This window comes from Phoca vitulina, unplaced genomic scaffold (assembly GCF_004348235.1).
Source record: "Phoca vitulina isolate PV1807 unplaced genomic scaffold, GSC_HSeal_1.0 scaffold9, whole genome shotgun sequence".
Taxonomy (NCBI): domain Eukaryota; kingdom Metazoa; phylum Chordata; class Mammalia; order Carnivora; family Phocidae; genus Phoca; species Phoca vitulina.
In genome coordinates, this window is record NW_022589712.1 from 18,032,762 (window position 1) to 18,046,170 (window position 13,409).

At 38.6% G+C, this 13,409-nt stretch overlaps 1 pseudogene; it reads right to left on the minus strand.

The window, feature by feature from the left end:
• Positions 1 to 12,531: 12,531 nt before the first annotated feature.
• On the minus strand, positions 12,532 to 13,088 carry LOC116634430 (annotated as a pseudogene).
• Between the last annotated feature and the right edge of the window lie 321 nt (positions 13,089 to 13,409).

Sequence of the window (13,409 nt, forward strand, 5' to 3'; positions counted from 1 at the left end):
GCAACCAACGAAGAATCTCAACATGGAGTTGGCAGGACCTGACAGGAGTCATGAAAGATTGGCAGGAACCTGGGGAACTCACAAGGGAAATGGCAAGACTGATTAGAGGAGGAATTACATATGGATCAATGGAGCAAAGCCTCGGTACATGGAATGGGGTTTAGTAGTAAAGTGTTTTTCAAACATACTCCTTGACTTCCTGCTTCATCTTTAGGTATTATTTCTACCTCCCAAAGTCTAAAAATGCCCTGTAGTATTTCTCTGAGCCTTCTGACTATATCAAGAAGAGGAAATTTATGCTGATTTCATGCTTTCGTGGCACTACTGTCCTTCATCAAAGCAAAAAATGCCATAAATTGTAAGACACTATTATTTTATGCAGCACTAAATAAAATGTTGCCAATTAAGTATGGCATGGTGCTCTCTTGTCACTTAAGAATTCTTATTTTAACCTACTGGAATGAGCTCTTCTGGGTCATTTACACATAGAAGACATGTGACTGGTGATCATGATCTTGACCTCTTTAAAGGTATCTTTAGTACTGACAACTTATTTCAAGAACACCATGGTTTAATTAGCATAACAGTGTAGTCTCATCTTTACCCCCTGACTGAATCACATGTTGCAGGAAGTTAGATGCCTTCTGTTTAAAGTCAGCAGGAAGTTCAATGGAAGCCCAATGCTTTAATGCTAAGTCCTACACAATGAATGAATCAGTAATGCCAGCCTCTTATTGCTTTGACATTTCTTTCATCTTGTGCAGATTGTATTTTTTAAATAGCTCCCAGCCCATATGCTCTTCTAGGATTTTGCTCCCCAATCAAAAGGTGAAGTTAACTTCCCTCCCATTGAATCTGAGCAGTCTTCTGACTTGCTTGTAGCCCACAAAATGCCTCAGAAGTGATGCCACACAACTTCTGAAGCGAGGTTGTGAAGGTGATTCAGCTTCCATCTTGCTCACTGGACTACTCTCTCTGAGTGCCTTCAGCTTCCACATAAACCGTCCAACTGCCTCAGGGCCGTCAAAACATTTCAAAGCCCAAAGCAACCCATGAGGAGAGACCACAGGGAGAAGCTCTGGGACTACATGAAGTGAGACAGATGCCTGACCCGCCTCCAGGTGCTTCAGTTCCCTGCTGTCCCAGCTCTAGTTTCCTTGTGATTGCCACTGCACAACAGACCATGAGCCAGAAACACCCAAGCAAACCTTTCCTGAATTCCTGTCCCACTGAGACTCTGAGAGACAATAAAACGATCGGCATTGCTTTAAGCCATTTGGTTTGGGGGCTGATTTTTTATGTAGCAGGAGATTACTAGAATACATCTATTCCTAGGAATCTGGCAGTTTCTCCTACCTTTAGTTGAATTGCTTGATTTGTGCTCTGCATTCCTTTTTCAGGTATCCCAGTAACAAAACATAAGTAGCCGCATCTACTTGTAGGTATAATTTACGTAAAGCATTTGAGTTGCTGCTTCACAAAAAAAATATGAACTTGTGGTCATATTTACTTAATTAACATAAATATTTGCTTCACTAACATATATGCCTCCAAGCACTATATCCATGCCTCTAGCTGTATGGTTGATATCTATATAACCATTTCTATCTGTATCTATATACATCAATATATCAATCAATACATATATCAGTATGTATGTCAATATATATCAATATCTGTAGTATCCTCAGTGAACATAACCCAGCTGAAGTGAAGGCAATCTGAACCGCCATGGGCAAGGTCGAGATTGTGCAGACAATCACAACCAAGTCATGACAACTACCTGGTCGTTGCTGAAAAAAGATGTCATTCATTTTAAGATACGTCCCAAGTTTAAGATGTTAAAATGTGAACTTTTGGAATTAGAGTAAATGAAGTATGGCATTCTCTGTGCCTCTCCCATGGCAGGTGTCATATATAATTGTTTTGTTTTGTATTTTAAGTATTTGTGTACACCAGTGTTACAAGTGCAATTTGGATCAGTCCATTTACTTCCATATCTCTAACAGTTCCAAACTTCCTGTCATGCATACTGCTTTGCTATAGGTGAATCAAATAATCGTCGAGATAGACTCTATTTTAATATCACATGTTGGGACCTCAAGTCCTCAGATCTGGTTCTGAGACTTGTTTGACAATTTTTGCTTATTTCTGCCTCGCTATGAGCTTCATTTCCCACCATGACTGTTCTAAACCTGTCCTGTTCTTAATTTCCCAAGCTCATTCCCACCAACTTGAGAATTGATAAGTAAAAAGGCCACAGGGGAAAGAACCAAGATTTGGTGGCAAACAGTGTTGAGTTTGCAGACCTTTGGTAAGCAACTTAACTTTGGTAAGCCTTTGGTAAGCAACTTAACTTTTCAAATCTCTAGATCCTTTTTTTTTTTTTTGTAAAATGGGAGTATCATTACCTTCTTGGAAGGGCTATAGTAAGCACTAGGTAAAAGTTTTATGTAAACTACCTAATATCAGAGTGCCAAGCCATAATAACCTTAGTTCTATTTTTTTCCCTTATACCACCATCTTCCCATATTGCCTCTTATTTTGTAGGGAAGATAAAGATCATCTTTTCAATTGCTCTCCATTTCATCTAAAAATTTACCTATATCCTTACTGTACCTATCTTCATTGCCTCTTATCTGATTGAGAATATCTCTATTACTTCAGAGAGTGTGAACATAATAACATTATAGTATCTCAATATCTTCATAGATAGATAAGGGATAATGAAAGTAGCCACTCATGGGGTTGTTTATTAGGATTTAATCAGTTACTGCATCTTAAAACTTTAGGTCATTTCCTGGCACGTAGTCGGTGCTAAATAAATGTTAACAATGAGTTTTGGCATCTTGATTTTCTCATACCTTGCCTCTGGCAGTGAACAGGCTCTGCTTAGTGGGTAAATCCAAATGACTTGAGGTGGAGAATCAGAAGGGAGATGATGAGCTAAGCTGGAGTATGTGTAGTATTAGAAAGAACTAGAAATGGTTGTTAAAGAGGTGAAAATGACTTCTCTGTCGCTTCAAACATGGCCAGATCTTTCCTTCAGTCTGTTAGTCCCATCATTGTTGTTCTTCCCTAGGCTCTACCTTGTAAAACCTAATGCAAATTGTGTTTTGAATAAACATTCAATAAATATTTGTTGATGAACTCGTTTTCAATAAGTTAATGAAAAATGGAGTTTGTAGACAGAATTTTACTTTAGTCAACTGTCAAGCGTACATTTTTAAAATTTACAGAACCTACTCCATGTACACCAGGACTTGGCCCAGGCTCCTAACCGTCTTGCATCCTTATGTACATCCATTGGCCTAGGAACACCTAACTAACACACTTGGTGGTAATTCTATAGCAAACCATCAACCCTTCTGCCCCAAGACACCACTTTTGCCTTTAAAGATATAACAAAATGCAAAAGTTAGATTTTTATTTTCTTCCAAATAATGATTAACTTTATAAAAGTTTTTAAAAAAGATCTTTCATTATTGAATTTTCCAATTCACTAGCATTGTTTATTTGTTTATTCATTTCTCCTATAACTTTGGACTTGACTGACATGGGTTTGAACCCATTGTTACTACCTTGTAGAAGTTATTTTACCTTACTGTATAATTGCTTTCTTCATATATAAAATACTACCTAGGAGGTAATTTTGAAGATTACATCAGATAAGCTTGAAATCAGGTAAAAGGGCACCTTGAGTCCAATAGGTGATTTAACAAAGCTGAATTTCATGGCAAACCTTTTCCAATTCCTCCTGACCTTTTTTTTTTTTTTTTTTTCTTTTCTTTTTGTTTTCGTATGTGGGCATGACTATAGGGAGAATTTTAGCATGCTGTCAACAGTGCATTCTACCTTCTTGTGTCTGAGCTTTAGAGCATTAAAGCAACAACAACAAAAATTGCTTACATTTCTGGAATCTGATTTGAAGCCCCTATCTATTCAATCTTTAACAATCCGTATATGTGTGTAAATATTTCTCTCTGTCTTTTTAGAACAGAGTTTTCCTCAGCTTATCCTCCATTAAAAGATATGCTTTAGATGATCTTTCCTGATAATCTAGGAGACAGGATAGAAACCATATCCAAGCCTATATATACTTGATTAACAAAGCCTTTGAGATTACTATAAAGTACTCTCTAAATTTATATCCTAAGCTCCTGAGGTATCTAAGGCATTATCTACATTTATTTTAAATAAAAACCCTTCTGGGTCTGTGTAAGGAAAATCAGTAAATTTATTAACAAAACACCATCCAAGGCCTCCAAGATGACAGTGGAGAGATAGTCTCCATATTGTGGCGACTAAGGGCAGTGTAGACCGTGGTCCCAATTATTATCTCCAAAATTCACCAGTGCCTTGACCATCTCTTTTTCATCCCTCTTGCCATCTGTCTGCTGACTTCCAGGGAATGAGACTCGGCAACTCATTTAAATGCTAGCCCAGCAGAGGCCAGTAGCACAGTAGTACATTCCTTCAAGCCCTATGGCTCAGTTCTTGACTTTGTTAGTTAGAGAATAACTTTATCAGTTATAGGCTCCCTATTTCCTGAGTTCTATATCCAAGAAGGCTGAGAGAGTAACAAACTCCATCTCTTCCACATAAAGCCCATTTTCTCTGTTCAATAATTCAGGCATGTCTACCTCTTCTCTACTATTGACACTAGAATCTCTCTTCCCTATGTCCTTGTGGAACTCACTATACTTTATTCAACCAACATTTACTGAGTACCTACTATATGCCCAGAATAAATTCAGAACACAGTCTATGAGCTCTATCTTCTGAATCACATTTTTTTCCAGTTCTAGTCTATTCTGTGGCCCAGGAATTAACTAACTCCATGGTTCATATATTTAAGAATCATTAATTTGTACTTATCATATTCATATAGACAGTATCCAGCTCTAATAATTCAGCTATTGTGACACTCTTCTGTATGCAGCAAGAATAAAGAATTTGTCTCTAAACAGAGAAATGTGATTTAAATAAGATGCTTGGAATCCACAGTTAGGCATGGCAATAAACAAATTGCCGATGGCACCAAAGACTGACTTTAAGCATTGGCCTTGTCATTAAGCAGCAAAGAGGCTTGGGATAAGTCATGTATCCTCACTAGAATTTAATTTTTTTATATCTAACATAACAGATTAGCCTGATGACTTCTCTGGACTTCACTCTAAAATTTGATTCTGCCATGTGTCTCATTGCTAAATATGTTTTGTTATTTTGTTTAACATGTAAAATAAGAGAAAATATTTTTAGAGAAAGCAATTGGCTGCTGAGCCAGCCAGTCACATTTATCAATCCCACACTATGTGCTTCTCACAGAATTCAATACTGGTGAGGATTAGCATGTGCTTAGTTTGGATTCCCCAGAAGACTCCAAGCGAGGATTCGTGTTTAAGTCATCTGTGAAGGAAGTACTCCTAGCAGAAACTGGGAAGTGAGTTGGACATGTTGGATAAGGAATGGAAGAAGCCCAGCAAAGGTGCAGATCCTGAGCCAGGCTATGAAGTGTAAAATATGCCTCAGGACTTGTCCAACTCCAGGCAAGGAGGCTGGGCTTCATGCTCATGATGTACTGAGAGGTGGTTGGCTAAGGCCTGCCCTGGGGAGGATATAAATCCAAGACAATTCTGGCCCTCTGAGCAAACTAGCAAAGCAGCTCCAGTAGCCTGAGAGCGGTCCTCTGAGGAGTGTCATGGGTACGGGCCATTGGAAGCAGATGGAGAACAAGCGATGGGGGACAATGGAAAAAGAATCCTAGGGATCTTAGCAGAGCACTGCCTATATCCACTACAGAGCCTATCAGTGAGGATGCTTCCAGTTACTCACAAGAGAAAACCTAATTCCAACTCTCCTGATCAATGAAAGGAATTAACTGGCTTCATTCAGAGGTAGAGTAGGTTTCAGGTATGGCATATTCTGGGCTCCAGCACCCTTTTCCTGCAATTTTCCAGGGTTTTGTATCTTCTGGAAGTTGGGTTGTCTGGGGACAATCAGTATCAATACTCTTCCTTCATATTTTCTCTTTCCCAACCATAAAGCAAAAGTTTAGGGCTTTACTCTAACTGGAATATATTAGGTCAAATGTCCTCTCCTGAATCAATGTCTGCATGTTCCCATGAGTGACTAAAGCCAAGATGGGGTCAATCAAGAACATCTGTTACTACAAAAGAAAGGAGTGAAATGACTCAGGAACAAGCAAAAAGATCCATTGCCATTTTTGCTAAACCAAAATCCTCATATATCTTCCTCCCCATATCCAGGTTCCCCAAATCTCCACCCCTAAGTGGAAGTAGTGGTTCTCAACTAAGCAATATGTTGGACCACTTGATGCCTGGTCTCTCCCCTAGAGATTCTGATTTAATTAATCTAGGTGCAACCTGGCCATAAGAAGTTCCTAGTAGTTCTGAATAGCAACCAAAGTTGAGAACCACTAGTCTAAAGGGAGACAATCAAGTCTCTTCCAGTTACTAGCACCTCAAGTGTAGGATTTCTAGATGAGGTACTTTTTTTTATTTTAAAGATTTTATTTATCTATTTAACAGAGAAAGACACAGCAAAAGAGGGAACACAAGCAGGGGAGTCGGAGAGGGAGAAGCAGGCTTCCTGCTGGAGCAGGGAGCCTGACGCAGGGCTCGATCCCAGGACCCTGGGAACATGACCTGAGCTGAAGGCAGATGCTTAATGACTGAGCCACCCAGGCACCCCAAAGTACTTTTTTTAAAATAAAATTCTGATATAACTCCTAATGATTAGTAATAAGTCAACAAACTTAAGTTACCCATTCCCTGCACTTCCCAGCATACAAATGATGGAGAGAAGATGATAAGCTACAATACAGATTTCACTTGTAAAAAGGAGAATAGGAGGCAACATGGAGTGGTTATTGGTTCATAGCACATTCCATATCCTGCTGGACAGGAACACTGAGTGATTTTTGCCTTGCATGAGTGAATGGTTTAGTTGGCCAATCTTGTAGACCCTAGTTCTACTCTCCGGGACTATCTTACCTATCCTTTGTCTGGTAGGGTTATGCCAAAGATGGACATTGGGGAGAATTCTCTTTTTGGGCTTGTATCACCTTGGGGGCCTATCTGGAGACTGTCCTAGGGTTGAACAAGAGCCTAACCCTTGGCTTGGGGTTTCTTTGGAAATTCTAGTTACTGGGAGAGGATCAAGGATTAGATTTCCTTCAGATACCAGCTTTGTCTCCTGTGATGGCTCCTCCATCCTGCTTTTGCTCCAATTGACCTAACCCTAGGTCAGAGAATTTTCTTTTTTCTTTTCTTTTCTCTTCTCTTCTCTTTTCGCCTTCTCCTTCTTCTTCTTCTTTTTTTAATCTGGTCAGTCTTAACCAGACTTTTACCAGTCTAGGAAAGAAAGTCACTTGCAGAGAGTGCTTCTTTTAGGAAATCTATATTGCTTTAAATTTCTTTTTCAGATTGGCTAGTTTTAGTCCAAACTTGTCACTCTCCTGAAGGATTTTAATGAAAGCTGAACATTTTCCTACTAAATCACTGAATATTGCAATTTTGGCTAGCACTTGAACTCTATTGTAAGGTACAACAGGCAATCATTTAACCAGTTATAGAATCATTTAACCAGTTATATATAATTATATATATTGTGTATATAACACAATGTATATATTATATATGTATAAAATAAAATTTACCAACTTCTGGTCATAGAAAAAGATTTTTCCTCATTGCTCTGCTTACCTAGATGCAGATAGGGCAATATCTTAGGATCTATGATGTGTAAGGCACCGCTCTTAGCACTAAATTCTGTACCTGGCAGGATGCTTTTGGTTACAAATAACTGAACATAACTACAATCTGGCTTAAATCATGAAGGGAGTTGATTGGCCCATGTCACTGACAGTGAAGAGGTGGGGCTTTGGATGCAGTACAGCTAGAGGTCTAGCTCTATTTCTTGCAGTTCTTCTTGTCCCTTCACCCTTATGGATCAGCCTCACCCTCAGGCTGTCTTCCCTTGTGGCCATAAGGTGGCTGTAGCTAAAACTCAACATCCATCCTTCTCTTTCCAGATCACGTGTGCTGGGTTCAGAAGGGCAGTGGGCAGATTTTTCTCCTCATCGTTAAACAAAGCCCAGAGTTTCGCTCTAATTGGATAAAGTTAGATCACATAATCACCTCTGGGTAGTAACTATCGTAGGGAGGATGGGACTGCTTTGATAGATGCAGGCCAAGGGCTTCTCACCCGGTAACTGGAGTGGAGAAACCCCAATGGACACTGCCCAGCTGCTTGTCAATGCCTGAAGAGGCAGCCAGCAAGGAATACATTCAAAAAGAGAAAAATAACAATTGGCATTTACTCATATTTTAGATGTAGATGAAAATACACACAACATAAATGAAGAACTCCTATTTTCAAGAGCTTCCAAGTGAAAAAAAATGTATCAAAGTGATAAAATAATCCCTTTGTGGTCTTAGGGAGTGTTTTTGTTTGTCTAAGGAAGCATAAGTGTCAAAATCTGTGAATCTGATTTTTGGAGCTTTTCTGATCTCCCGTAGGTAAACAAATAATACTTTAAACTTACACATGTTGCTATTTAACAGTATTTTTATACCTTTAAAAAATATCCATAAATGTAGTGAACTCACATAATTGCTCACATAATAACACGTGGCAAAATCCTGGGAACCAAAAGGTTAACTCTGGGGAATGCAAGTGTGTTGACAACCCTGCATTCACAAAAGCCAATCCCGGTTATCATTTTCAACGCTTCCCCTCTCTCTGCTTCTTTTTATTCCTAAATGATACAGCTTCAACATGATAATCTACATAAAGCACCCCCATAATCATATTAAGATTAAGGAAAATATGTATGAAACATTTTATTTATGCTTAGTGACAGTGAGCAAAGAGGAAATAGGCGGAAGAATTTTTGTGACAGTTTATATTCCAACAAATAATCACATGGTTTAAAGTGTACTCCCAAAGCAGATTATACATTTTACGCATTTAATTATAATCATACTTTCCTCTTATCCGATATGAATATCTTCAATTTAAATATCAGCTTAATTGATGCCTATCATTTAATAATCATACTATGATCCGGGCCAATTATAACAATTCTTTCCTGTAAAACTAGAGTTGTTAGAAGATGTGGAGTAGGAAAATGTTTAAATCCTGACATAAAAATGTCTGTGATAAAACCAGGGGCTTTGAATTTCATGGTCCTTTAATATTGCTTTTGAAGTAATGAAAAAACCATTTTCCACCACTTGCTTCAAGGACTCCGCTAATAACATCTCCCACAAAAGACCGCTCTTTTTTAAAGGAGGATATTGTGACGTTATTTTAAAGCATTTAAAATTATATAACAAACTTTTACTGGAGTTTCTCAGTCTACCTTTTTCATTCTCCCTAATGAAATACTTTTTAAACAGGTTACTCATCTTAACCTTATGGAAATGCCGATGACAGAGCATCCATTATTTAATTCAGTTCCAGAAATAAAGGATAAGAAGTTGGGGGTGGTAGGGAGGAAGGATGTTATAAATAATTTAAAGAATTAGGAAAAAGGCTTTTCTTTGGGTCTAGACTTCAGGTTCATCTTAGGTGGCAGAAAAATGGTGAATTGATAGCCTTGGACTTGTCCCCGGTGGACACTTGCCCTTCACACCAACCTTCTCTTTGCATGGATGGCTGTCCACTTAGGAAGGGACCTGGTGGCAGAGAAATCACCAGGGCTTAAATGGGTCAACCGAATCAGCAGTGATCTTTGCAGACATCTGTGTGTTAAGCTCTGTGTGTCCTCAATAAAGTCAGCCACACCAAGAAGTGGGATTTCGGGAACTCCTGGAATAGGGCTGTCTAATTAAAAAATGGTTCAAGATGAAGTTTCCCAGGAGCACAGAAATCCAAGGAGAAAATGAGTTTCTTCTTTTAATTTCATATGAGATCTTTGGCTAGGAAACTGCAAAGGGTAATTATGCAAAATGCACGTGAGGATGCCACAGACCGTCTGGGCTGAGTGAAAGGTGACTTGTAGCAATAACCCCAGGCTTTGGGTTTGTGCAGCTTGATTTTCCTGGGAGGATCAGGTACTAGAATGGGGAGTGATTCTAGGAAGTGACCAGTGGGGAATCAGGGCAGTTCTACCAGTCAGTGCTGAAAGAAAGAAAGAAAAAGAAAGGAAGAAAGAAAGAAAGAAAGAAAGAAAGCAAGAAAGAAAGAAAGAAAGAAGATAAATGAATAAACTAAGTAAAAATCTGTCTCTAAAGAAAGACTTTCCTGTAGTAATGGTGGAGAGCAGAGCTGTCTTTCCCTTCATCACATATACTTCTTCACTGGTTCCCTTCCTTTTCATGGGAAGAATAATAGTACACAGCTTTGAACCACTGTCAGGACTTCAGAATAGTGCCTGGCATATTCATAGGTTAGCAATCCTCCTTATTGTTAGAACGTGATTTTGTCTATTTACAGATGCTGATGGTGACTATCTCTTAGAATGTCCAAATGGATGAGCCAGCATAACCAATGTAAGTGTTAAAGAATAGTTTCCTAATATTTTATGGCCTCATTTCATTGGAATCATTACATTCCACAACACCGCCTGGGTCAGACCTAGTTCTATAAAATAATAGAGTCTTACGTTCCAGGCCAAACTAGATGAAACTTCATCCTGAAACCTTTTTAAATTAGCTGGCCCTATTCTAGGAGTGTCCACAACAAATGACTTCAAATGAGTTATCTGGAAATGACTCAAATCTCTTCAAGGTAAGAATGTCTTTTAAATGTCCTTCTCTTATGCTGATATTTGAGTTGATTCCTTCTTCCTGTCTTCATTTTGCTTTATTTATAAAAGCTGATCTATGTATAAAATATTTCCATTTTTTTTTTCCTGTTGGGCATGAGGGAAAGGTTACATCTGAGTTAGCAGGTGGGATCACATAAAAGACAAGATGGCTAGTTTATTTCATGGAACACAAAATCATAAAATTTTAGGGCTGACATGGCCCTCAGAGAACACCTAACCCAAGTACGTCATTTAAAAAGTGAGAAAAAAAAAAAAAAAAAGTGAGAACAAAGAAGCCTCCTAGGCCATATGCTTAGTGAATCAGAAATGTGGTCATTAATATAGCACAGTAATCGATCCTAAATATAGCTATATAAGTATAGCTATATAATATATAAAGCTTATATATAGCTAAAATAGTGAATACTATTTTGGTAACTATGATGCATAAAAGGCATCAAATTGGTAATCTTGACTGAAGACTTCTTGTTAAATTTTAGAATTAGAACCATCATGTTTTCCATAGTGTAACCATTCTATTCACAAAAATATGAAGGATCTAATCTTGGTAGTAATCACCACATTTAATTTGAAAAGGGGGAGAAATTCTTAAAATATTTTTAAGTTAGAGAATTTATTTGAAGTTATAGTCAAGACATAATTTTTTTTTCAAGGCACATTTAATATCAAGAGTGCAAGGGCAACCCTCTTGGGTCCCCTTCCTCCTCGGGAGCTTCATACTATCACTTTGCTATCGCTCAATAAACGTTGCTTTGCTGCCCACCACACACACATACACACATACACACATACACACATACACACATACACAAGTGCAATAGAAAAGGTCCAAATACAATGAAGGAAACACATTCCCCCATTAACACCAATGACAATGCTCTTTCAACATGTGCCTATTGAAGGCAATGGGGATTTAATTTCACTACTGAAAAAAATAACTCAGTGAGTCTCATCACAGCCAGTATCCTACTACACTTTAGTAGTGAAACAAATGTTTATAATGCTTCAAACAGTTTCAACCTGAAGTTTGATACCGTGCCTTTATGTTTGTACAGTCCTCAGTAAGATTACCTACAGCATTAGCAACCATTCAAAGAACAAACGATTGATAAAACCACATTGATTTAAGGCTCAGCCAAGTAATATAGAGCCCCAAACTAAGTGGTTCAATATATGAACTACTTGTACTGACATCTATTATTTGATTCTCTTTTGACAATTATATTGGTTCTTAGCAAAAACAAAAAACAAAAACAGAAAAAACAAAAAAACTCTTTAAAGGCAAAATTTACCTCATTTGAGTTTTGACCCAGAAGTTCAACAACAATCACGAAGTCCACAGTCTTACTGGCAAAACTGATACACAGTGTCTCTAAGTCACTATGCTCAAGGTTAAGCACATATTCTATTTTTACATTTTACTGGAATTTTGCATGTTCAATTCATGATTTTAAGTCTCCAGGTTCTCATTCCTCCAAACTGTCTGAAGACACAGTGTGCCACAGACTTAGGACTTTCATTTCTCCCTCTATTTTCTTTTCAGAAAAATTTCCCAAGGGTCTACATGTTCTGGAAGGGGAATTTTTTGGAGGTGGCCACTTCTTTGGAATAGTTTGGCACCTTCAGTCCTTTGAAGCAAGGGGAGAGGGAAGAGAAAAAAGCTGAAAGACAAGGTTCATCTGGTAAGTTTTATCTTAACCATTACAAGCTAGATAGTATAAGAATGAGGCCTTTTTTAGCTCCAAATGTCTGAGTCTTGGTGTGGAAACTGAGTCCTTGGCTGTCCCACCACAGCCCTCTCATAGTGGGACTCTCAGGGAAGTCTTGACTGGGGAGTGTCTCGTAAACTTGCACTCAGTTCATTTTGGGCTTGTTCCAGTTTGTCTTTAGTCTGTTCCAATTCACCTTTCATGTTTAGGAAAAACAAGCTGATCATTGGGTCTACCATTGTTGATCTCAGTTAGGCAATGCTAGGCTGTTGGACTTGCTTGAGGTGCTGGATTTGAGGAGTACACTCTTGCATCTCTTGCTCTTCGGTTGCTAGTCGCATTACAAGGACGTTTTCCTCATTGTGCTTTAGTTTTTCTTCAGACTCCCTTAACTCAGTTACATCATTAGAATTAAGATCTGTGTACTTGCCCTCTAAAGCTTGGACATATGCTTCATATTGTTTCCATCTTAGAGTTAACTCATCTCGTGTCATAACTGTGAAGGCTGTTTTACTCAGTCGAACCTTTGTGGGAACAGGTTCCTCCATGGTCACCTTGCATCCTCTCCGGACAGAGGCCATGCAGGCACCACCCAGTCACACTACCGTGGGCCCCCCCTCCACCTCCCACCGCAGCCCCAGCACTCCCCTTTCTTTGCCAAGACATAATTTTTGAAAAGGAAGATTATTCATAGGCTTAAGGCTAATCATTGATACCCTCAAACTTTTCCTGTACTAGAACTCAAAAATATAGTTAGCTGTTTTGCTTTTGTCTACGACTATGGAGAATACAAGTGGTAGAGGGAGCCTGAGTTCATCTCCATAATATTTGAAGTTCTCTCAGTAAAAACACTCTGTGGGTTATAACTGGCTAAGTTTTCATGACTGGGCTCAGAGGTGGTG